This window comes from Monodelphis domestica, chromosome X (genome assembly GCF_027887165.1).
Source record: "Monodelphis domestica isolate mMonDom1 chromosome X, mMonDom1.pri, whole genome shotgun sequence".
NCBI lineage: Eukaryota > Metazoa > Chordata > Mammalia > Didelphimorphia > Didelphidae > Monodelphis > Monodelphis domestica.
The window spans coordinates 42,355,420-42,379,873 of record NC_077235.1 but is presented as its reverse complement, the minus strand read 5'-3'; the positions used below and the strand labels follow the sequence as shown (position 1 = coordinate 42,379,873).

Below are 24,454 nucleotides of genomic sequence, written 5' to 3'. Positions count from 1 at the left end.
ATAAAACCACTACTTATTGTAATTTATCAATCTCAAGTTTTCTTCATAGAAATGGGTCATTAAATGCTCATTGTATGAAACACCAATGTGCACTCCATCGTGTGAAAAATTGACAGTGTAAAAAAAATCAAATATTTCAGCTCAAATTAGAAAATGAAATGATTTACAAAATCTTTTTAAATGAGAAATTAAAACTGGTCTCATAGCAAATGGCATTTAAAAGATTTTGCTCCTTTTAAAAACATTTGAGATAAAACTCTTTGCTGAGTGATTATGATTTTAAATACTGATTAAAAGAGAAATTGGATTTAAGTGAGGAATAGTATTACAAACTTGAGGAAAGCACATGGTCAGTCTGTTTTAAGCCATAAAGAATAAAGCCATTTCCCACCCTGTCTTGGCCCCCCTCCTTACATATACTTTACCTACCTCCCCTGCCTGTTACTCAACTGAAATACAGATTCTTTTATTTGGCAAAACTGTATGAAACCCTCAATATTTGTTTATTTTGATAACTGGAGAAAGATGAATACATTACAACTTACATTTATTCTGTTTCATTAAAGTACAAAAATATCTTTAACCTCTTGTCCAGTATTCTTTAATATTTTTCATGCATGAATTCATTGATTCAGTGATGAAATATCTGTTCAACATCCATATGCTGTTAGTGTCCTCCTTTCAAGACACCTTATAGATAACAGCTTTGCACTCATTTGTTTACTCATTGATCATAATGTGACTAGTTTCATCCGATTTCTGTATTTCCCTACATATATATTTTCAGTTAAAATCACATTAAAATAATAACAAAACCTCTGGAGAGATATTTTGATCATTGTTTCAGATGAAACTGGCAAAAGATTCAGAGCCATTATATAATGTAATGTCTTAAAAGTTCTGTAGTATAGTTTAACCTTTGGAGGAAAGGAGAGAATCTGGATATTATATTTGTAAAAATACTGAATTCAGTGCTTGGTTCCATGTTTAGTCAGTTGCCTTTATTAACTACATAGTGTTTCCAATTTTTCCTTTTAGGACCCACCCACCCCTAGTCTTGTGATGTGAACCAGTTTTCATTTCAATGTGTTGTACCTTTATAAAAATGGATATTCACCAAAAAGACATAGAAAGAATAATAAAACCATAGAAAGAATATTAAACATAAATATTTGAAATGAAATTAGAGGTTTTACTGTTCTTTCTTTAACTGCAAGATTAAGCATATTCCAAAAGCAGCATCAAATGGATATTGAATAATATATAAATAATCAGATGTCCATATATTGTCTTGTCAGTCTTTTGCAAGACATCTTACTTATTCCTATAAAAAGTCTTAATTGGAGCATTTTGATGAGATTTTCCCCTGTCATGTGGGTCACCTTGATAATAATAATTTTTGTGATATTAAAAATGCATCCAAATTATGTACAGCTCAAAGGCTATTTTCTAATACTAGATTATGTTTTCAGTGGTTTGCATGGTGAATTAACTATGCTGCCCTTCATAATAATGGAAACATTTCTTCTGTTCCATAGTGGATGAAGGTGAAAATGAGCCCTGTATTTCAGGGATTTTGCTTCTTGTACAGTTTTGGTAGTGGGAGGCTTATTTGAACATTTTTATTTAATTAGCTTAGAAAAAACGATTCTGATAATTGTTGTTTACTGTTATCTAGGACATTCTCCTTCCTTCCTAATCCATCAAGTGCATGGTTCAGTCTTTTTTCCTCCTTTACTCTTGCCTTTTTATTGAGGGTCCTATGCAGATATTTTGGTTCTCTCAAATAGTCTAACGCAGTGTTGGTGAAGTATTGGCATGCTTGCTGGCATTGGCAAGGGGGAGCTGCTCAGTTTCCCCTTTTCCCAGCAGCTGAGGACATTTTTTGCATGCCCTGTCCCGATGCCCAAAGCAAGCATTTCCTCCCCCCTGCTCTTTGGGGTAATGTAATGTGTGAGTGGGTGGGGGCTTACAGCTTGAAGTTATCCTCTGGGCATTTGAACTGGAAAACCTTTGCCAACTCTGCTCTAACCTCTCAATTTCTTTCATTTCCTACGACCTAATGCTCTACTCTATTACAGCTACAAATGAAGATGATTATTGTCTTAGTCATGTTCTCACCCAAAGGTCTGTACTTTTGTCTTCATGTCCTGTGAAATTCCTCTATATCATTATGGTCTGTTGTCATTACCTTTCTTCCACTGCCTTGCAACTCCAAACATTGCCCTTCATCCCCACCCTGACCTCCAACATCTCTCTCATCCCAACTATTTCTGAGGCCATTATTGTGACACTGACTACTCTTCTTTTCCACATATCTGCCCCATGGTTATCCAGTTCACCTCTGTACATTACTCTTTTTTAAGGCCCTTTTCCTATAAAAAGTCTTGTCCTGTTAAATCATAGCCTTGAATTCTTTCACTCATTGCCTTTATTCCTACAAACGTGCTGCTAAAAGAAAATGGAGACTATCATGAAATGTCCACTTCAAATTTATACTACATTATCTCAACTAGACCCTCACTGGAGCTAGGCAATCTCTTTATATCTCCCTAATCAGTTCACTATCCCACATTACAGTAGCTTTTTCACCCTTCCTCAAACCTCCTGTAATTTCTCCAGATCCTCAACGCTCAGATGCAACCATGTCCTCGTATTTTACTGAATAATTTTGATGCCATTTCTCCCTCTTCCTCTCATACCACTTACATGCCTCCTTCTTCTCTCTTGCTTCACATTTCCTTTCCTGTTTTTTTTCCTCTGACACTGTCATGGTAAATACTGTAATCAACTTTTGCCTAACTATTGTGATATCCTGCTGATAGTTCTCCCTTCATAAATTTTCTTTCTCCAGTATGTCCACCACTCAGCTATCAAATTAATCGTCTTCATGCATATATCTGATCATGCCACTACTCTAATAAATTCTAATAATTGTATTACTTCCAAGATCAAAGATCTGCATAGCCTGCCTCCCCTACATTTCCATCCATCCTCCCATCTTCACTTCCTTATTTTTTTGGGGTTCATTCAAGTCTTAGTTAGTCTCACCTTCTGCAAGAAGTTTTATTCAGTCCTCCTTGATTCTTAGTTCCTTCTCCCTGAGATGAATTTCAATTTAATTTCTTTATATTTTGTTTGTATATAGCTATTTGCATATTGCCTTCCCCATTGGATTGAGAGTTTCTGAGACCAAAGACTGGTTTTTGTTTTTTCGTATTCCCTGCTTTTTGGCTTAGACCTTCACACTTAATAAGTTAATGTTGATTAACATAGGATGTTCAACAATTAGTAGTGAGTCGTTTAAATATAGTATGACTGAGAGGCAGCTAAGTGGCTCAGTGGATTGAGACCCAGGCTTATAAACAGGAGGTCCTGGGTTCAATCTAGCCTCAAACATTAGCTATGTGACCCTCGGCAAGTCACTTAACCCCAACTGCCTAGCCATTACTTCTCTTGGAACTGATACTTAGTATTGATTCCAAAAAGGTTGGTTTTTTTAAATAGCATGACAGAGTTATTAGGAGACTCTTTTCACTAGTAGGATGAAAGGAATAATGTTGCAAAAACAGTAAACCTTAAGCTCACTCTTCAATCCATATTCAATATGCTACTTAGTTTCATTCATCTTTATTCCATCATCAAGGACCATTTTATAAGTTACTTGAGGCAGTTGGGTTGCACAATGGATAGAGTGTTGTGTTCAGTTAGGATGACTTGAGTGCAAATCCATCTTTAGATACTTGCTACCTTTGTAACCCAATGCAAGTCGTTTAATCTCTGTTTGCCTCAGTTTTTCTCCACTATAAATTGGAGGTATCAGCACCTTCCTTATAGGATTATATGACTCAAATGAGATAATAAGCTATTTAGCACAATACCTGGCACATAGAAGCCACCATATTCCATTCCCTTCACTTTACTTTTACTTTATTTTTCCCTTAATTACATTTTAAAACAATTTTTAACATTTTTTCTCATTTTGAGTTCTAAATTTCTCATTTGAGTTCTAAATCTCTTCCCTCCCCTTTACAGAGCAAAGTCCTAAGGACAGTGTGATAGCAATAACATTAATTTTGTCATGTCTAGTTTTATGTTTGTTGACACAGAAAAGAATATAGTACATATCAATCAGCTTTATTTAATGCTTTCTATATATGTCCTCGCTGAAAGAAAATGAAAAGGTGGACTGTATTCTGGCTTACTAAACCCAAGAAAGAAATGTTAATAATGACATTTATAAATAGCGTTATGTTGTTGAAATGCCTGAATATTCACTCTATTTAATTTGTAGCCTTCCTCTACATAAGTTTTCCTATACCATTACATATCCTATTATAGCAGGCACTATGTAAACATATATTGTGTTTCTTCCTTCCCTTTATAATGACAAGAGTAATAAGAGTGATGGGATAGAGGTATTGATTAGATCTGTGATTTTATTAGTATAATGATCTCTTGGGTGAGAAAATTTTCACCAGTGTAGCTCAGTATCTTCTTTGCAACTTAAAAAGTTTTAGAGAATTACAAAGTCTTAGAAAGTTTTCTAGAACAATGAGGCTTGGACACTAGTTCTTCTCTATTATCTACTCTATACTTCTTCTCTAGTATTCATTTCTCTTCTAAGTACAGATATCCCTCACACATCGTGACTTTCCCCTTCACGATTTCAATAAATCTCAGGTTGGCATATGAAATTAAATGAATGGGAAGTTTGGGAGAATTTTGCATATCATGCAGAAAAACTCTCGAAACCCAGAAATGCATAAAACATATTTATAGCATTATATAAGATCTACATATTTTATATTTTAATACCATAAATATACACAATTTCACTCTTTTTAGATGATAAAATAAGTCAAAATAAAAATTTGTGAAAAGAACATGCACGTCAAAAAAAGTATGTGGATTTTCCAGATTATAGGGTGCTATGCCCCTAACACCCTGTGGAAGAGATACTTGTACTCCTCTTTGCCACTGAGTTCCTTATATTTTGTTACTAATTATACCTTTTCATAAATGTAAACCGAAAATGAACTAGTGCTAGTCATATATTTGGTGCTTAGTAGATAATTGATACAATCTAGCCTGAACTGCTAGATTTTTCACTAAAGATATTCAGTTCAGCTAACATAGAATGTAATTAATATTTCTTACCTCCTGAGATAGTCATCTCTTTCCTCATTGTGCCTTGGAGAGACTGATTTCACAAAGGTCGTGCCCATATTACAAAAGATTAGTAAAATAGTGTATACCTGTTTTCTTGGAACTTATCCATCAATCAAGAGAGAAAAGAGAAATAAATACACACAAATGATTGTAATTCCAAGTACAATATATAATAGGCACTTGGTGTTTCTTTATCTTTTTCCATTGAATGAATGGTCTATCAGTCAGTCAATAAGCATTTATTCAATTCTTCTCAAGTATCTGGCACTATAATTAGTATTGGGAATACAAAGAAAGGGTTCCCTTTTTACTCTCTTCTCCTAATCCCATCAAAAAAGCACAGTCCCTGCTCCCAAATTTCCTTGATACTGCTTCCAAATTTCCTGTTGCCCAATAAGTCTTTGCAAAGGGCCTGGTGCCATTTTTCCTTAGCTCCTATAACCAACCATTCCTTTTCTCTCCCCGAACATCTACAACTTTTTCCTTATATGCCTTCTTCTAGTTAGAAAGGTTCACTGTTTTTTTTTAATGGCTTTTGGTATCTTTCCTTCCTTGTCAGAGAGAGGAGAGAGTATTCAATTGCCCAAAGTTTTTAGCTAAGTTTCACTGTTTTTTGTTTTAAGTATACCATACTTTTAGGTAATAATCCACTGACCTGTCCATACCTTGGACATACCTTGGACAAAGGTTGGAATCTGAAACCTCAGTTGTTTCAATTTTCTTTTCTCTTACTCTTGGAGATTCAAGATTTTTCTCATCATTGCTAAAATATGTCTTATTTTTTAACTGTTAATATTCTGTCTTCACTTACCATTGAGGAATGAAATTTAGTGTTGTACATTTGTATATCCCATAGGATGCTAGGACAAAGCCAGGAAGGTCATTATTATATTGCTGGACTACCTGAGCCAAATCTTTGAATGGATTTGGACAGAAGTCACAGAGATTGGACAAGTGTGAAGAGGGAATAATCTATATCATTGCAATGAACTTCCAAATCAGTGAGATCACAGAACGATTGGAATGTGCAGTATCTATATTTATATATATGTGCATACATCAATACATGTACATATCTTTGATAGCACATTTTAATCACATATATCGATGCAAAGAAGTATTTTCCATTAGTTTTCCTTCTTATATGAGCTGCTTTAAATTTGTTTATGTAAATTATTAATAACATAAAATTGCAAATTTGCATGAACAAATTCAAAGTGGCACATATATTAAAGGAAGTATTTTGTTATGATATTGTTATTATTATAAAATTTTCCTCTGTTTGCCAGGAACCTTCTGTCTCTTACTGCATAGTATGTCCTTTGAGGGAATACAGCAGGGTGCCTGGCTAGGTATCTTCCATCTGTCCCAAAGCAAGACACCTTCTACCTCCTACTGCCAGGCCAATCTCCCAGCCAAGATGTGGAGACATTCCAATGCTAAAAGGTGCAACCTTTCCTTTGACTCTTCAGGGATTAGGAAGAGGAAAGTTGATGGGAAATAGAACTTCTTCCTCCTGTGCAAGATCACCTTCCATCTCTTCCTGTGCCATTTCCTGCCTAATTTTCTTCCTTCAGAGGGAAGAAGAGTAGTGAAGCAATGCCTCCCATCTGACCATTTGAATATATGCTCCCAGCCTTGTACTGTATTTGCTTCCAGCCTCTTTTTTAAAAGGGAGTGGCTTCCTCCACAAAATGTTGATTCCAGTGATTGCAGAACGCTGCAGGTTATTATCCAATCCCTATTCTCTACTCTAACCACATCATTCCCATCCCCTTCAACCTTCCCACTTCAGAGTTCCAACCAGACATCACCTGCCTTACATTGTGCTCTGCAGAATACTAGTACCGTAGGCAACAAATCTTTTCCTCTCCCATTCCTTCCATCCCCTATGCCCTTTTTGCTCATTTAATCTCTTTAATTTCTATCTCCTGTTTTCTGTTATTAGAGTTTTTAAAACTATGCCAGATAATAGTAGGGAGATAAATTGTTCATTTTTCCATATGCTGTATCAGCCTTGGTATAAGTCCAGTATTATGATAATGAAAAATTTCTACTACAGTGCTTTATTTTGTCTGGGATTTGTTAACAATTTTACATCTATATTCATTAGTGATAGTGACTTAATTGTCCCCTTTTCCCTTTTATCCTTCATAATTTCAGTATTAGATAGTAGATTTACTCTTAAACAAGGTAAGTTTAAGATTTTTATAAGACATTCAGTTGAGTGTGTCTTATAGGCATTTGGAGACCAGCAGTCACCAAAAAGATTAGTATTAGGTAGAGAGATTTGACAACCATCAGCATAGAGATAATAATTGAATCCTTGGGAACTGATGGGATCATCAAATGAAATACTATGAATGGAGCAGAGAATAGGACCCTGGAGAGAGCCTTAGGGTAAGAAAGAGTGACTTGGACAAGGATCAAGAAAGAAGACAGAAAAAGCGTAGTTAGGGGAAGAACCAGGAGAAAGAAGTGTCACAAAAACTAATGGGAAGAACGTATAAAGGAGAAGAAGGTGATTAACAGTGTCAAAAGCTGCAGAGAGGTCAAGAATTACAGACTGAAGAAAGGGCCATTAGTTTTGCAGTTATTAAAACACTGGTAACTACAGTTAGTAGCTGTTGAAAGATGTGTGTTTGTGGACTCATTGAATATTGATTAGTAAGTAAATCATTTTTACTCTGAAAGGATTAAGTCTCTAGTGGAGTGCCACAAGATCCTTGTCCCTATTCTATTTAATATTTTAAGCAGTGCTATTGAAGGCACAGAGGTTATGATAATTAAAATTATAGATAACTTGTAGCTTAAAGATACAGCTGACACAATGAATGACAAAATCACCAAAAAGTCTGAAGTGGCTTATAAGAGTGAATTACACAAGTGTAAAATAGGAGAAGGTAATAATTTAAATGACCTGTGGAGTTTACTGATCCATAAATACAAAATGGGGCTTCAATTTGAAATAGAAGTAAAAAAAATAAGTTAATGCAATATAAATTTACATTGATGGAAACATAGTATCCCCAAAAAGGTGGCAGACTATATCCGTAGTATTCACATTCAGTTCTATATACAACAGTTTAGAAAGGTTATTGGCAAAGATATTTTAACTTACTTTAGAGAATTTGGAGGGTACATAATAGCTGTCTTAAAGGGCTGGTTGTCATGTGAAAGGAGAATTAGTCTTGTGCTGCTAGGCCCCAGGAGTCAAAGCCAGGAGTACTGGGTAGAAGATACAGAGTCAGATTTTCTTCAATGTTAGGAAAAATTCCTATCAACTATATCAGACCAAAAATAGAATATAAGGTCTCAGAAAGCAATGAGCTTCCTATAAATCAGTAAATATTTGTTAAGTTCTTATTGTGTGACAGGAATTATACTAGTTGCTGGGAATATACAAAGAGTGTAAGACAGTGCTTTCCCTCAAGGAGCTCATTATCTAATGGGTGAACCAACATGCAAACAGATAAGATAGATGGATGGATGGATGGATATATATATATATATATATATATATAAATGATAAGTAGGAAATAATTAACAGTGAGGGGCACTGCAGTTAAGAGGTATTATGAAAGGCTTTCTGTAGAAGATGGAATTTTAGTTGGCTTTTAAAGGAAGCCAGGGAAGCCAGTATGCAGAGATAGAAGGAAAAGCATTCCAAGCATGAGAGACAGTCAGAGCAAATGCCCGGATTTGAAAGATCAATTATCCTGGACGTGAAACATTCAGGATGCCAGTGTCACTGGACCAAATAATATTTGTTGAGGAGTAAGGTATAAGAAGACTGAAAAGTTAGCAAAGGACTAGGTTCTGAAGAGCTTTAAAATGCCAAACAAATTTCAGATTTACCTCCAAAGAGCAGAAGAGATAGAGGCCAGTAATTATCAGGGATAGAAGATTCAAGTGAGAGATTTTTTCTCAGGATGGGAGAAATGTGGGCATTTCTTAGACATTAAGTAATAAGCTAGTAGCAGGGACCCATTGAAAACAAGCAGTCTTGTTCTGCTGCTGCCCTAGGGGGCAAAGCCATGAACATTGGTTAAAAGTTACAGTGAGGCAGATTTTTGCTCAACATTAGGGAAAATTTTCTCTCAAGTATATCAAGCCAAAAGTGGAAAGCATTGTATCAGAAGGCAATGAGGTTTCCATCAATCAGTAAAAATTTATTAGGAGTCTACTGTGTGACAGGAACTCAATAAGTGATAGAGTGGGAATGATAGAACAATATGTTGGAGGAGATGAGATGAAATGAGACTACTTGAGCAGGTAGAGAGGAGTTAACCTTGATAAGGAGAAAGGCCATTTAATCATGTGATATAAGGTGAAGCAGGATATAGTGACATGAGATGGGGAGCAATATTAAAGGGTGAGCTCATGTTGAGGGACTTTAGTTTTTTTGGTTACAAGATTTTCAGGTGAGAGGGAGCTAGAGGGGAAGAGGAGGAGCCCAGGGAGATTTGAGGAGGGGAAAAAAAAGATTTGGAAGAGTCACTGTGGTGAGTGGGATAGTAAGTTCATTAGACAGATGTAGAAGCATTGCTTAGCAGTAGTGAGAAGCCAATTAAGATTGTGTAACATAACTTTGTAGTATATCTAGTCAGATAGGTTGCATGACTTTTTCTCACCTTCAGTCAATAGCATGTGTGTAGGAAAAAAAGGAAAAATATTGGGAGTGATCCAAGTCTAAGGCTTGCAGGATAAAGTCAGCAAAATATAAAGGGGTTGGGAATTTAGGAAGAGGACAACAAAGAGTTGAATTGATTCTCTAAGGGGTGAAAGGTTAAGGGAAAAGAGGGAAAACTAGCTAGTCTATGGGAAATGTCCTGAGAGGGAACTGAGCTTAAGGGAGTGGAAGGCACAGTGCAGAAGAGTAGGGTTTTGTAAAGGTAGGTAGAGGAAGCCAAAGAATAAATTATAGTTGGAACAAGGAATTTTGGGATTCCTGCACATGGAGATAGTACCTTTATGTGTGATGACAGGATCTAGAGTATCACTATTGTTATGTATTTGAAGTCACCAAACATAAGGGTAGGAGTTGGGGTGGAAAAAAATTGTCAATCATGAACCAAATTTGTTGACTAAGGAAGAGGAATGACATGGAGATCTCTAGATAATATCTATCAGGATTGTGTTTGGGTGTTAAATATGAACAGCATGAACCACAGATGAGGAGAAGCTATTGAGTGATGGAGGGTAGATAGACAATATGAAAGTGTCAGTCGATGGACAAGGACTATTTCCAACTCCTCCCCTAAACCAGTGAGGGGGTATGAGTGAAGTTTTGTTCACTACTGGAAAGGATAACTAGAAAAGTTATGTGGGGGGATTCAAATTTTAGTAATATCTTGTAAGTAGAAGGAGTGGTTGGTAGAAGGTATGTAGAAGGAGAAATGAAGATTTAGGATTAAGAGAAAAGTGTTGCCTATAGAATAGATATTCCACAGGACACAGTAAAAGGGATTCATGGTATTTTGTTGAAATTTTGGGAGGATCGAAGGAGACAGGAATAAGGAATCTGGTGTGGGAGGTGAGAAATGGGGTTTGTATGATGATATGCAGTTTGAGAATCACTGTGATATGATTACACTAAGGTATTCTAGTTTATTCATCCATTCTTTAGTTGTTGCCCATGGTTTTTCAATTTTGTCACATTACAAATAGAGGTACTATGAATGTTTTTAAAGAGATATTTTTACTGTTGATTTCTAGATAGAATACTAGCAATGATTCAAAATCACAGGACTGAAAGGTATGATCAATTTTGTGACTCATGACATATTGCAGTTTGGTGTTCAAAATTTCTAGCCTCTCTCATCTTTAAAATAATGTAGTAAATTTCTTTTTTTCCTCACTTTCCCATGAACTAGTTGGCAAAAAAACCCAACGAATTGGTTGACTGAATTCAGTCTGTTTTCAAACCTTTATCCTTGTATGTACAAGGCTAGTGGATGAAATCCTAAAATAAGAATCAACCTCATTGTGTTCGTATAATTAACTAATTTATAAGACACTGCAGGGTAGAGTAATTGCCTTTTATTTTTTTGAATACTTTTACCACACCTCCCACAGTGTTGGGGCTATAATAGGTGCTTAATAATATTTTGTGTCTAGTTCAAGCCTTTTTAGGTGTTAGGTTCTAAATAAATGTTTGTTTGTAGAATGAATGATGCTAGAATCTTATTCCCTGAATTTTCCTCCAGGGATTTTTCTGCTTGCTTATTTTCTCATTTGTATAATAAAATAATGAGTAGAACATAAAGACTGTGTCTACATGCATACATCATTTTGATAGCTTTAATTGCTTTAGCAGTCATACTGATTTGTGTGTCTAGAGAGTGCAAATGACAGCAAAATGACTGACAAGTTGAGATCATTTAGAATTACTTTGGTGATGTTCATCTTCACATCTGATCACAAGTCAGAAAATGTATGTTCTCATCCTTACTCTAAAACCAACTCTATGATTGTAGGTGAGTAATTTTAATTATGTAACTCTTCTCTAAAATGTGGATATCACTTACTCTACATATCTCATGATGTTAATGGAAAGATCATATGAAGTAATGGATCAGAAAGAGCTCTGGAAATTAAACCAATTTATTTTTCAAAGAAATATTGGGCTTATAATGAATTTCATCACAATAAGTCTGTTGGGTAGGTACCTCAAGTAGTAGTATCCCTATTTAAAAATGACAAAATTTTAGCTTAGAGTTTTTAGGTGACTTGTGTTGACTTTGTGATGACATCCATGAAGTGTCATATCCAGAATACAAATCCAGATCCTTTGAATCTGAGACCATTGATATTTGTTAAACCAAAGCTGTGATGATCAAAAGATATGAACAGTTCTTAAAAAGAAGAAGAGCAAGGAGCCAGTTCACTTTCTCCAATAGATTGCAAGCCAGGCCTTGAGATGGGAAGTCTTGGGTTCAAATCCAGCCTCATACACTTCCTAGATGTCCAACGCTGGGCAAATCACTTAACCCCTCTATCTTAATCCTTACCAATGCTCTGCGTTGGAACCAACTCACAATATTGATTTTAGTTGGAAGGCAAGGATTTTTTGTCTTCTTTTTTAAAACAGAAGGGCAAAGTGCTGACAACCACATGAAAGAATGCTCTAAATCAATGATAATCAGTGAACTTTTAAATAATAACAATGCAGAGATTTTGCCTCACATCTTACAAATTGGCAAAGTTGAGAAAGATAATTAGTTTGATGGGGGTCTGGGAGAATAGACACTTTTTGTTGGAAGAGCCATGATTTAATATAAAAATTTTGGAAAGCATTTTTTAAAAAACCCTTACTTTCCCTCTTAGAATCAATAGTGTGTATTGGTTCTAAGACAGAAGAGTGGTAAGGAGTAGGCATTGGGAGGTAAGTGATTTGCCCAGGATCTCATAGCTAGGAAGTATCTAAGGGAAAACTTCAACCCAAGACCTTCCATGTCTAGGTTTGGGTCTCAATCCATTGATCCACTTGGCTACCCCCTGGAAAGCAGTTTTTTAAAATTAAAATTTATTTTTCCCCTACCATAATGTAAAAATAATTTTTAACTTTCATTTTTAAAATTTTTGAGTTCCAAATTCTTTCTCCTCTTCCCCATCACTTAGGTTATTCATATGCATTCATATAGAACATTTTTCTACATTAATCATTTTTTTTACTTTTTAAATATTTTATCTTCATTTTATTCCAACAAGAAATGTACACATAAGTTTTCCAAAGTTACATGATTCATGTTGTCTCCCTCCCCTCTTTCCTACCCCTTCCCAGAGTTGACAAGGAAATCCACAGGGTGATACATGTATTATCACTCAAAACATATTTCCAGACTTCTGGGTAAACATGGTGGCAGTATAGACGCAGGATTCTTGCTCTCCTCTACACCTACCAATATCGGCTACCTCAATAGGCCAAAAAACCCAAATTCATATGAATGAAGGGACTCTATATTAGGGCACAGCATTTGAAGGTACATGGTATTTGAGCATTTCCACACCATAAGGGGGTAAAAAAAGCTTCCACCAAAACTCGAGCTGATCCACCCTCTCCCACCCCACCTACACAGCCAGATTCAGAGCCAGCACACACTAGAATCAGTGAGTGAGTGAGGGGCACCTCTAGGTCCTTGGCAGCTGACTAAGACCACCAATGACCTACCCCCAAGAGCAGCTAAACCTGAAACCCCAGGAAGCTAAAGAGCACAGACCATGGGCTCCTTTGGGGTGATAGCACAGAGGAGGTCAGTGGTCAGTAAATGGCAGAAGCTGCAGAGACTCAACAGCTGGCCTCAGGCAAAATCCTTGATCATTAGCTCAATACACAGAAAGACTGCCCTCCTCACTCAGATTTCTTACTAGAAAGAGAAGGAAAAACCACCATAGTGATGGCCAACAGTGCCTAGGAACAATTTCCCAACACCAAGAAAAACAAGAAAAAGGGGTTGACCTTGGATAAATTTTATGGAGGAAAAATCCAGACTACAGAGGAAATAGCGGAAGAGGAAATGCAAATAAATGGGCCAAAACCTTCCCCCCAAAATGGAAATTAGCCACAAGCTCTTGAAATATTTAAATTGGAGCTTACCAAAAAGATGGAAGCCTTCTGGCAAGAAAAGTGGTAAATAGTTCAAAAAGAAAATAAGTTTAAAGGACAAGAATTCCCAATTGGAGAAACAGCTGGGAGCCACTAAAAGCAGGATAGACCAACCAAAGAGGAAAATCAAAAGATTATAACAGAAAACCAGGCCATAATGTCCAGAATTGGGCAATTGGAAACCAGTGAGCTTGCAAAACAGCAAGAATTAATAAGGCAAAAGACTGGCAAAATAGAATAAAACATAAAATATCTCACTGACAAGATGATGGATCAGGTAGACGGATCAGAAAGAGACAATTTGAGAATCATTGGTCTACCTGAAAACCCTGAAATAAAGAGAAATATTGACATCATACTATAAGAAATTATCCAAGAAAACTGTCCTGATGTTCTTGAACAAGGGGGGAAAATAGACATTGAAAGAGTTCATAGAACACCCTCTACACATTAAATCCTCAAAAGACAACACCAATTGCCAAATTGTGCCAAATAGAATTGCCAAATTCTAGAGCTTCTAAGCTAAGGAAAAAATTTTACAAGAAGCCCAAAAGAAGAAATTCAGATAACAAGTAGCACTAATCAGGATTACACAAGATCTTGCAACTTCCACACTAAAGGACAGCAAGGCTTGGAAGATGATATTCAGAAAGGCAAGAGAATTGGGTCTTCAACCAAGGATCACATACCCATGAAAACTGACTATCTACTTCTAGGGGAAACTATGGGCACTCAACAAAATAGAAGATTTCCAAGTATTTGTAAAGAAAAGACCAGAATTAAGTAGAATGTTTGATATCCAAACACAAAAATCAAGAGAAACATGAAAAGGTAAATAAGAAAGAGAGGGGAAAGGGGGGAAATGTTTTTAATCAATATTCTTTAAGGGCTTCAATAAGATCAAATTGTTTATATTAATATGTGGAAAATCTTATTTGTAACTCTCAAAAATTATATTCACTATTATAGTAATTAGAAGAATCATTCACAGGAAGAGATTAGGATAAGATGATATGCAAAAAAAAAAAAGAAAAAGGGAGGGTGGAATCAAAGATAGCACCATGAGAAACTTGAAGAAATAAGATATATAGGATAATCTATACCACATAAAGAGGCACATGGGAAGGGGAGGGGAAGAATACTATTATAAGAAGGAGAGGAAGAGAATGCTAATAGGTAATACTTAAACCTTACTCTCAGTGAAATCAATTCTAAGAGGGAAGAACATCTAGATCCATTGGGGTATCAAATTTTATCTTACCCTCCAGGGAAATTGAGAAGGGAAAACTAAGGGGGGAAGGGCAAATGTTACCAGAAACCAAAGTTCTAATTGGGAAGCTGAAATCCAAGAGCCAGGAGACACTGAAGAATCTGCTGAGAACCTTCAGTGCACACGAGGCTAAGACCTCCAAGAATCTCACCAGAATTCACACTGAAGGGAGTGTCCCATCAAAGCGCCAACATACAGAGAGAGTATCCTCACCAAAGAACCAAGGAAGGAATCACTCCACTCTACTTGAGCAAGCTGACACAGGATCCAGGGAAAGAGTCTTCTCTTCCAGTCCTGCTCACCAACACAAAGTGTGTGACTGAATCCCTGAGCTGGCCTTTTAAAGCACTTTTCTCAAGGTCACTCCCTGTCATTCCCCTACTTTATGGTAACCATTCACAGTATTTCAATTTACCTAGCCTAGAGGGTAACACTCTGGAGTGTTACCCACTCTAGCAAGGGACTTGGGAACTCTCACACTTAGTGACTGGTATGGTACTTAAATTTTTGATTGATTAACATAAAAGTCACTGATTGATAGATAAAAATGTTTGATTCACTCTTCACACATAATAGTATTCCATCACTATCATATACTACAATTTGTTCTATTATTCCCCAATTAAGGGCTATCTCCTTAGTTTCTTAATTTTTACCACCATAAAAACATAGCTATAAATATTTTTGTACAAACTGGTCCATCCCCATTTTTTTTAACTCTGATATACAAACCTAGTAGTGGCATAGCTACATCAAAAGACATGCATTCTTTTAAAACCCTTTGGGCGTAATTCCTAATTGCCTTCCAGCATGGTTAGATCAATTCACTGTATAATGTTCTCTTCATTCTGTTTGCTTACTTTTGCATCAGTTCTTCAAATTCTTTCTTGGTTTTTCTAAAAGTATCTTGCTTGTCATTTTTGATATAAATTTTACTCTAAGTACTACTTTGGCTATATCATATAAATTTTTGATATATTGTCACCTCATTGTCATTCATGTTACTAAAATTATTGAATATTTCTATAATTTCTTCTTTAACTCACCTTTTTAGCATTAGATTATTTAGTCTCTAGTTTTTTATTTTATCAATGGAACCTTGTTGATTATAATTTTTCATGTATTATGATCTGAAAAGGATGCATTTATTCATGGTTTCCTGCATTTGGTTGTCAAGTTTTTACTATACATGGTCAGTTTTTCTGTAGGAGCCATATACTATTGAAAAAGAGGGTATATTCTTTTCCCTTCCCGTTTAATTCTCTCCAGAGATAATAGATCAGTAATTTTACCTTTTCTAATATTTCATTCACTTCTTTTACTTCTTTCTTACTCATTTTTCATTTGATTTATCTCAACCCCAAAAGGGGAATTTGATGTCCCTCACTAGTATTGTTTTACTGTCTATTTCCTTCTGAAGTTAATTTAATTTCTCCTTTAAAAATTGAGAGCTATACCATTTGGTGCATATTTATTTAGTATTAATATTACTTCATTGTTTATAGTATCTTTTAGCAAGATGTAATTTCCTTATCTCTTTAATCAGTTCTAATTTTGCTTAAGCTTTATATGAGATCATAAATTGCTACTCTTGCTTTTTTTTTACTTTAGATCAGTGGTTCTCAACCTCTCAATTTGTAGCAATGAGAATACATAATGGATATCAGGTATTTATATTTCGAATCATAACTGTAGCAAAATTACAGTTTTGAAGTAGCCACCAGAATAATTTTTTGGTTTGGGGTCACTGCAACATGAGGAGAACTGTATTGTGGGGTCACAACATTAGAAAGGTTGAGAACCACTGCTTTAGATGATGCACATAAATTCTGCTCAGCTCCTTACCTTTATTCTGTGTATGTCACCCTGCCTCAAATGTGTTTCTTGTAAACATGCAGTAGGATTCTGCTTTTTAATCTACTTTGCTCTCCACTTCTCTTTTATGGGTCAGTTCATGCCGTTCACTTTCACAGTTATGATTACCAACTATGTATACTCCTCCATCTTTTTTCCCTATCACTTTGTCTCTCCTCACCAGTGTTTTGCTCTTTATCACTCTTTACTTCCCCCTCTCTCCTTTTACCAACTGTATTACCTTGTCTTATTGTATTCCTATTTCTCTATAGGTAAGGTAGGATTCTACACCTTAATGAGTGTTGTTATTATTCTCTCTCTGAACCAGTTATGATGAAAATAAAGTTTAATCATCTCCCATCATCATCCTTATCCTCGCCTCCACTATAATCATTTTTCATGCCTTTTTAGTTAAGATAATTTACCCCATTCCGTCTCTCCCTTCCCTTTTCTCTCAGTTCCACCCATACCCCCCCTGTTTTGCATATCATCTTAATCAGCTTACTTCCCTACCCTTTGACTATATATATATATATGTATATATGTATATATATATATATATATATATATATATATATATATATATTCCTCCTAACTGCTCTACTACTAATAAAAATTTCTATGAATTACAAATGTCTTCTTTCCATGTAGGAATAAATAGTTTGACTTTATTGAGGGATTTATTTTCTCTTTCTTGTTTACCATTTTATCCTTCTCTTGGGTCTTATCTTTGAGTCCCACATTTTCTGTTGAGGTCTGATATTTTCATCAGGAATGTTTAGGAATCTTATATTTTATTGAATGACCATGACCCCCCTGAAAAAATATACTCAGTTTTGTGGGATAGGTGATTCTGGGTTGAAAACTTAGATCTTTCACCTTCTAAAATATCATATTCTATGCCATTTGATCCTTTAATGTGGATGCTGCTAAATCCTGTGTTATCCAGACTGTAGTTCCATGGTATTTGAAGTTTTTTTTTTCTTTCTGATTGCTTGAAGTATTTTCTCCTTGGTTTGGGGGCTCTTAAATTTAGCTATTATATGCCTGTGTCTTGTCATTTGGGTATTTCTTTCTGGAGGTGATCTATGAATTCTTCAAGAATATCTGGGCAGTTTTCTTTGGTAATTTTTTGTGTTATGGTGTCCAGGATTTTTATTTTATTATGACTTTAAGGTGGTCTAATAATTCTTAAGTTGTCTCTGTTGGACCTATTTTCCATGTCAATTGTTTTTTTCTTATTAATGAGATATTTCACTTTTTTTCTTCTTTTTTTCCCCTTTTTTAATTTTTTATTGCTTTTTTTAGGAGATGTAACTGGAACCTTAATTTTTTTTTTCAGAGGTTATATGTTTTTTTTCAAAAATTTATTTAATTAATTAATTTAGAATATTTTTCCATTATTCCATGATTCTTGTTCTTTCCTTCCCCTATCCACACCTCCCTCCCATAGCCGACACAAAATTCCACTAGGTTTTATTTGTGTCATTAATCAAGAGCTATTTCCATATTAATGATATTTGCACTAACATGATCATTTAGAGTCTATATCCCCATTCATTTTATTGCTTCTTTATTCTCATGAAGTCATTATCTTCTCATTGTCCAATTCTAATTTTTAAGAAATGCTTTTCTCCTATGAGCTTTTGAGCCTCCTTTTCATGTGGACTGTTTTTTTTTTTATTTTTGCTTTGCTTCCATTTAACTTCCTCATTTTTCCTCTATCTCTCTTAATTGATTTTTGAAATCCTTTATGAGTTCGTTCAGAATCTAAGTCCAATTTATATTTTTCTTTGGAGCTTTGCGTGGGTTTGCTCTGATTTCATCATCCCCTTCTGTGTCTGTGTCTTGTTCTTTGTCTCTATACAAATTTTCTTTTGTTAGTGTTTTTTTTAGAAGTTTTCATTTTTCCAGCCTTTTTATTTTAAAGGTAGGCTTGGTTCTCCAGAAGAATAGTGCATTTTCTTAAACTTCAGTTCTTCCTTGATGCTACCCTTAGCCTAATTTCTTGGTATTTGCAATTGTTAGTTCTTCTAAGATGATATGGTGACCTATGGACTGGGAGCTCTGAGAGCCACCTCCCACTGATGATTCAATCACTCCCTGAGACTGCTAATGCCTCAAATTATAGCCTTAAGCTTTGGCATAAGCTTTTGGTGTCACTCTGAGCTTGATCAGGTCAGGCTCACTACACACTCACTCCCTTTACCTGAGGCTCTACCTTGAAGTTTTGCAATGGTTAGTCAGGCTCCCACATGCAAGCACCCTGTGAACTGATCCTTCTGGGGATCTGCGGCTACTTCTATGTCTACTGACTACCCCACAATGGGATTCAGGTCATCTTCACAAGCTCAGTCTGGAATTCTTGGCCTCACTCTATACAACTCAGACTATACTGGGATAGAAATCCAGAGCTCACCACAGGTTTGCTTGGAACTTTAAGGAATGTGTGTTGGGTTGCACTTCTGTTGACACAGGCAGAACATCAGGGTTTGGATGTTGGATTGGGCTCAGGTTCAGAACTTAGAACAGTACATGTGGGAAGGGTGGGCCTTGCTGTGGACTTCCTCCTTATTCTTTGCTATACCTTTCTACTGGCTCCCCTCTCAACCTAGTGCCCCAGATTGGCTCTGCCTACCTATCAAGTTTTTCTCCTTATGAAAGTTGTTTCACTCTTCTTCCTTGTTGGTTCTTTCACTCCTGTATTCATTTTGTGGCATTATTTAAAGATTGCTTCGATAGGATTATCATGGTTGTTTCAAGGTTCCCTGCTTCTACTCTGCCATCTTGGCTCCACCTTATACTTTTTCCCCAACAGCTTTAAGAAAGGAACTTTTGAATAGCATAAATGTACCCACCTCTAACGTTCCTGATCCAGGATACAAAACCAGATTTTCAGACTATTTGGTCACTGCTTTTCCAAAGATTCATAAGTACTACTCCATCAATATTTATACAAATATATGATAGAGTTTAGAATTTATGAGGGTACTGATCAATTTAGAATATGGCTCTAAGAGCAAGGGATAAATTTTCCAGAGTCTCTCAGTCTTGGGAGGTATACCTCACTCTAGCTCATTGAGGATGTTAAGTAGTAGTATTAAAGAGGAATGTGCAGCTTTAACATGCAAATATTATTTCTGGGTTTGCTGAAATGACTTTTTTAAGGCATAGAAGTGTTAAGTCAGACAAGGGAATTTTAACCCTAGTTCATAAACTTTTCTTGTACAAGAACTCACATTCAGCATTAGAAATTAGAAATCCAAAGAATAGAATTATTCCTTTTATGTGGCAGAACCTTACCTGATTTTTTCTTACCTCAACTTCTGTGGAATTCTGTGGAATAATGAAACTATTTTTTCTTGCCCTTATCCAGGTGATTTTGCTTTACCCTAGCAGATGTGAAGCAAGATGGAAAGCAGGTGACCTTGTAGACATGGAGACCAGAAGCTAGTTGCAGAGTGATGGTCAATGGTATTTTCTGTGTGGAGAGTCAAGAAGTGATGCTGCCTTGCAGAGAGCTAACGTCTCCAGAGGCAATTTTGAAGTATCCAAGTAGGAAGTTGCCCCTGGTACGAGTATACCTTGGTTACGTGTTAGTAAAAATAGTAACCATGACATACTCGTTCCTGGTGTATACTTCTTTGCACAAGTTGATTATCCTCAAGTGTTCCCTGGACACACCTCCTCAACAAGTGTACACTGGACACAAACAACACTCTACCTGGGTCTGCATCCCTGTAAGTAGTACTATTACTTTTACTATTATTTTCATTTTTAATTTAATTTATTAATTTAGAATATTTTTCCATGGTTACTTGATTCATGTTCTTTCCCTCCCTTTCTCCCTAATCCCCTCCCAGAGCTGACGAGAAATTCCACTGGACTTTACATTTATCATTGTTCAAAATCTATCTCCCTATTATTATTTGCACTCAGGTGATCATTTAAAGTCAATTATCCCCAATCATATCCCCATAAAACCATGTGATCAATCATATGTCTTTTTTCCTGTGTTTCTATTCCCACAATTCCATCTCTGGATATGGATAGCCTTCTTTCTAATATGTCCTTCAGATTTGTCCTGGATCATTGTATTGCTGCTATAAGAGAAATCCCATGATGTTCGATTGTGTGATAGTGTATCAGCCTCTGTCTACAATGTTCTCCTGGTTTTGCTCCTTTCACTCTGCATCCATTCCTGGAGGTCGTTCCAGTTCACATGGAATTCCTCCAGTTCATCATTCTTTCAGCACAATAATAGTCCATCAACATTAGATACCATAATTTGTTCAGCCATTCCCCAATCAATGGACATGTCCTGATTTTCCAAATTTTTGCCACCACAAAGAGCATGGCTTTAAATATTTTTGTGCACTTATTTTCCCTATTATCTCTTTGGGTTATAAACTCTATTCAACAAGCATACACTGGACACAAAGAATACTCTATCTGTGTCTCTGCTTCCCTGTAATTGGTATTATTATTACTCAACTATCACTCCTATGATCCAGAGGGGTCAACATTTATTTTCACTTAATTTGATATATTGTTTAACTAAATATATTTTGTTTAATCTAATGTGTATTCACTGATGGCTTGGCAAAACTGATCATTGGCTGCTTCTGAGATATACTTCAATGACCAAGCCCTGAGTTATAGTAAGGTAGCTTTCAAGCTATATGTTCCCAAAGGGCTTGTATAATTTTCATTTGTGCTTCCAAGAATCATGATTTGGTATCCAGAATGCCTCTTATTTCAGATAAACAATAAAGCTGTCCTTTGTGAATTTTGTGGATCACTGACTGTAGATATGCCACCTTTTACAAAGGATTTTTTTGTTTGAGTTTTGTCTTTGGTTTTCCCAATTAGTCATTTCCCTTGAAACCTGCTCCTCACTAATGAATCTTCCCATGCTAGAAAGAAGAGCCAAACATCAGGGTAAATGCATCTGATCAAATAATTAGCATCTATCATCTCACCTTTTTACTCAGTAGATGGACGAGTTATTTATTATTACTTCCGTAGGCCCAATATTGGGCATCAGTCACTTTTAGCATTGATTTATTTTACTTTGTTGTAGTCATAATGTATATGATTCTTTTGTTTCTGATACTTTTTATAAGTCAAATGATCTTCTTTATTCCATTTTTTTCTCAATTTTTCATTCTGTTTGAAGGTACAATGATATGCTATTGATTTACCTGGCACAGGTTGTTCTACCATTCCCAAAGCAATGGACCACCTCTTTCTTTTTAATGTTTGTTATTATTACAGTACTTCTTTGAATATTTTTGTATGTAAATGATCTTCCTCTATATCTATGACTTTCCTTGAGGTATGTATACAGTGGGATCATCACTAAGTCAAACGGTATGGAACATTTACTTTTTCTTGCATACTTGCAAATTGTTTTCCAGAATACTTCAAATAATATATTGCTATACTTGTTTTTCATAGTTCCCTCTCATATGAATATTTCCCTGTTTTTTACGTTTGCCATTTTGAAATTTCACTACATATGTCTTGATTTTGTTTTAATTTGTCTTCCTTATGCTGTTCTTCCTTTTAGCAATATTTCCTGTGGTTAGTCCAGAAGAAAAGTATCAAGATATTGTTTGACTTAACCTCATTTACACAGTTATATGGTGTCAAATTTAGGATTCAAATTAGAATCTTCCGACTCGTAGGTTATTTTTTCTGTGTCTATCACAAGTGCATCTCCCATTAAGACTTACACACATGTAAGGGGACAGCAGGTTTTCTCATTGGCTTAAATGGAGCAAGAGGGGGAGGGGGAGGGCTGATTATATTTTCATTCTGATTCTAATAGATTAATATTACAAAAGGTTCAATATCCGCTAGTTTGACTTAGGGAAACGATATTGTCACCTTCTTTTACTTTATGTTTTCCATAGTTAATTTTTCTTTCATTATAGTGAAGATGTTGGTAGTGAAGTTGGATGGATAGGTCTCTAGTATAGTGGCCAGAGTCTTGCCTTTTAAAAAAAATTTAAAAATTTGTAAAAAGAACTTACAAGAAAAGTCTAACCCTAGTTCAGATCATTATCTTGGACAGATATTTACATTAAAGTCCTAGAGATTAGAAGTCTTAAGAATAGACTTTTAACCCTTTGGTGGGTAACTGCTTGACTTTTGCTTGCCTGTAGTAATCAAGGAGGTTTTGGAAGAAATGATCTTACCTTTTCCTGGAGTTTTCTGGCCATCAATTCTTGGTAAACATGAGACAAAAGTAGGCAGCAAATGACCATGAAGATAGCAAGTCCAAAAGCTGGTTGCAGAGATAACCTCAACAGGATATCTGAGGGAATAGTTGAGATATGATACCATTCTAAAGAGAGAACAACCTTGATAATAGCAGCAATTCAGCTGCATCAGTAATGAGTTTCCTCAGGTACAAATATTCCTTGGTTACATGGTCCTCTTCATGTAGCTTCAGCATCCTTAATCCAGTGTATTCTTTGTTCAAATTCTCTGGCCAACCTGTTCCCTGGAAATACTCCCTTGACAAGTATTCAGTGATTTTGATTTCTTCCTATTTCTTCGCTTCTTTCTTACCAGTATTCATTATTTTAGTCTTTATACTTTGGACTTTGGGAAGGCAATCTTTTATTGTCACTTAATTTGCCATACTATTTTACTTAATATATTTTTGTTTAAAAGGATGTGTCCTCTACTTTTCTTTTTTTTTTAAATTTTATAGTATTTTATTCGATCATTTCCAAGCATTATTCATTAAAGACAAAGATCATTTTCTTTTCCTCCCCTCCACCCCCCGTAGCCAACGCATGATTCCACTGGGCATCACATGTGTTCTTGATTCGAACCTATTGCCATGTTGTTAATATTTGCATTAGAGTGTTCGTTTAGAGTCTCTCCTCTGTCATGTCCCCTCAACCGCTGTAGTCAGGCAGTTGCTTTTCCTCGGTGTTTCTACTCCCAGTTTGTCCTCTGCTTATGGATAGTGTTTTTACTCCTAGATCCCTGCAGATTGCTCAGGGACATTACACTGCCACTAATGGAGAAGTCCATTACGTTCGATTATACCACAGTGTGTTTGTCTCTGTGTACAATGTTCTCCTGGTTCTGCTCCTCTCATTCTGCATCACTTCCTGGAGGTCGTTCCAGTCTCCATGGAATTCCTCCACTTTATTATTCCTTTTTGCACAATAATATTCCATCACCAACATATACCACAATTTTTTCAGCCATTCCCCAATTAATGGGCATCCCCTCGTTTTCCAATTTTTGGCCAGCACAAAGAGCGCAGCTATGAATATTTTTGTACAAGTCTTTGGGTCCATTATCTCTTTGGGGTACAGACCCAGCAGTGCTATGGCTGGATCAAAGGGTAGACATTCTTTTATCGCCCTTTGTGCATAGTTCCAAATTGCCCTCCAGAATGGTTGGATCAGTTCACAACTCCACCAGCAATGAATTAATGTCCCTACTTTGCCACATCCCCTCCAGCATTCATTACTTTCCATAACTGTCATGTTAGCCAATCTGCTAGGTGTGAGGTGATACCT

The 24,454-nt window shown here is 35.9% G+C and overlaps 1 long non-coding RNA gene and 1 other non-coding gene across 2 annotated transcripts in view; both read left to right on the top strand.

The window, feature by feature from the left end:
- The window catches only part of LOC130456132 (uncharacterized), a 256,997-nt gene extending 234,316 nt beyond the window's left edge, over positions 1-22,681 (top strand). The window contains exon 4 of the long non-coding RNA XR_008914641.1: positions 20,281-22,681. This is a non-coding gene — a long non-coding RNA (uncharacterized LOC130456132). The remainder of the gene's footprint in view (positions 1-20,280) is intronic.
- Positions 20,478-20,534, top strand: MIR7392-1 (microRNA mir-7392-1). Its single transcript, NR_127692.1, has one exon. It is a non-coding gene; the product is annotated as a microRNA mir-7392-1 (primary transcript).
- Positions 22,682-24,454: the final 1,773 nt, after the last annotated feature.